The 2,500-nt window shown below is 43.2% G+C and overlaps 1 protein-coding gene across 5 annotated transcripts in view; it reads right to left on the minus strand.

Annotated features, from left to right (window-relative positions):
* The window catches only part of GRIA1 (glutamate ionotropic receptor AMPA type subunit 1), a 264,606-nt gene that overhangs the window by 13,456 nt on the left and 248,650 nt on the right, over window positions 1-2,500 (minus strand). The gene's annotated exons all lie outside the window — the stretch shown is intronic.

Raw genomic sequence — 2,500 nt, forward strand, 5'->3', positions numbered from 1 at the left:
ACATAGCAAAGGCTGCAACTTATGCTCCTTTCTATAATACATTCCACAGGATTTCTACACATTTTCTGATATGTGTACAACTAGAGTTTTAGGGGCTGCTGCAAGCCTTCCAGCTGCTAACTCTGGAACCAGACTTTGCCTTTCAGGGCCATGAGGAAAGACCAGCCCCTCTTCCATCTATTAACCTGTCTGCTATAATGGGCTTTCTCTTGTGCTTTTCCAACACTTAATGGTTTGAGCAATGAGCCATTTTTCTGATGATTGGTTATTTCCTGGGAGTGAAGATTGAGTGGCTGGCTAGGCTCACTCTCTAGCTAGGATCAAAGTGAGGAAGCTATGGAAAGGTGGATTTGATTCAACTAAAGGAAGACCTTTCCACTGTCCAAACATGGAATGCCCTGCCATGGACATGTGAGTTCCTCAAACATGAAGGTATTCAGGAAGAAGCTGATGAGGTCATCTAAGTGATTCAAGCACTGGACAGAGAGTTATACCAAGTGACTTTTGACATTTGTACCAACTCCAAGAGATTTGAATCATCTAAGGAGTTCCTAGAGGTCCTGGGATCATGCCTTTTATAAATCCTCCCTAGAGACTAACTTCTTTAGGGGATACAAAAAAGGAACTCTTGTTAATTGGCAACTTCTGCTGTTCCATTTCCAATCTAGGCCAGTTCCCTAGCCTGCATATTTTCCCCAAGAGCAACACAGGATAAAAATTGGTCCATTGTACTAATAATTGGCAAGGCAGATGCTGTGAAAGTGAGGGTTGTGGGGGTGGCTTTCCTCAGCAGTGTGTGCTCAGGGACCGGCTGCTGTACAATGCACCACAGAACATCCTGCCTCAAAACAAAACTGCAGCAAAGAACTCAAGGAGACGATGTGGGTCGTAGAGGGGAACCCAAGGGCTGGCTGAGGCTGAGGCCTCTTCCCAAGTGGGAAGAATTTTCTAAAACAGAGGCACAGACTGAGGGGAAAGTAGATGTCTCCCTGGGCAACTTTAGTTGTGAGTTCAGTATCTGACTGGACTATGCATTAGGGAGCAGGGGTCTTATGTGTCAGAGGAAAATCAGGCCTACTATCCCCAGAGATGCTTCTGGCTCCTGGACCCAAAGAAAGAGTTTTAAAGGACAAATCTTTGTTTCTGGTTAGTCCCTTCTCCTAGGGCAGTGAGGGGAAATTTTGGATGTGTGGCTCACGGCCACTTGGCAGGACTTAGGGTATTTTAACATTCAATCTCTGATCTGAGTAATTATTGTGTATTGGACATGCCATCTTGGAGCACACATAATGCCTAGGAGATTCACCTAGACAATTCACCATTGAAGTAGCTGGTTCTCTTGAGGCCATTGCTTGCTCTGCCTTACAGAGACTGGGAACCCTGACTCTGAGCAGGATTCTAGCTGCAATCTGAGCCTCCATGGTTTAGGGAAGTTGGAATGATTTCTGTATCTTAAGGATTTCTGTCACAAGAATTCTTTCCCTATCCATGTCCCTTTGACATTGCTTCTTGGGAGTGTTTTTAGTGTGGCAGCCTACAGTGGATAAGTGAGGAAGTGACAGTATAGCATCACTGCATAATTCCCAGGTCTTCCCAGGTGCCAGGTGCTTTTTACCTATGAGGGAGACAGGGATAGGGGTTTCAACACAGTGCAATGGTATAGTTAGCAGTTTGTGCTCCTTTTGACTTCTAGGCCTCACTGAAGGTGAATATATCTAGAGTGGATGGACGTAACCTGCTTGTCATGGGGAATGTGAAATGGTGAAAAGAAGTAGAGCTGGGAGGCAGAAAACCTGAGCCGAGTTCTTGCTCAGATTTGTCAGTGAGTTACTGGGTAATCTTAGGGGAATGACTACATAAATGTTGACCACACTGGATGGTATGGGAGATGGCATTAGGTGATGTACAGAACTAAATGATACTGCCCATGAAAGAAGGATATCATTTTCAATTCCGTTTGAATCTTTCTGAATAAGGCAATGACAGAGTCTCAGTTTGGTGCTTGTCTGTCTTTAACACTTCTCTATCATTTATTGCTTTTCCTTTTCAAGAGAGACTAGGCCTCAATTGCAACTATACCTGTAATTTTTTTGTTTCCATTATATTTATTTTTGTGATAAGCCTTATATTCTTTGAAGGAAATACTGATTTTCTGTTTATGATGGTAGTGTTGCTACTTCTTATATGAACCAAATTAAAGTAATAACAAAGATGACAGATTTAAAGGAGCACAAGAAGGAAATATTAACACAGGTGGCATATGAATGTTTGAAGTTTTGGCAGGGTGGGATTGAATCCCCTAGGCTCTCTGTCATCTCTAAAGCCTGTGATTTATAATAGAAGCGCAGTATCTTTGGGTCATGGGACTATCTTCATGGGACTATCACAAATTCACACTTGTACCTGGATAGAGTCCCATATGGGGTCAGTGGCCTTGGAATCTGCAATCCAAGTGGCATCCTCAATTTAAGTATAAAAGATGATGCCAGAAGCTTGCTGC

Source organism: Pipistrellus hanaki (genome assembly GCF_964339955.1).
Source record: "Pipistrellus hanaki genome assembly, chromosome: 5".
NCBI classification, from domain to species: Eukaryota; Metazoa; Chordata; class Mammalia; order Chiroptera; family Vespertilionidae; genus Pipistrellus; species Pipistrellus hanaki.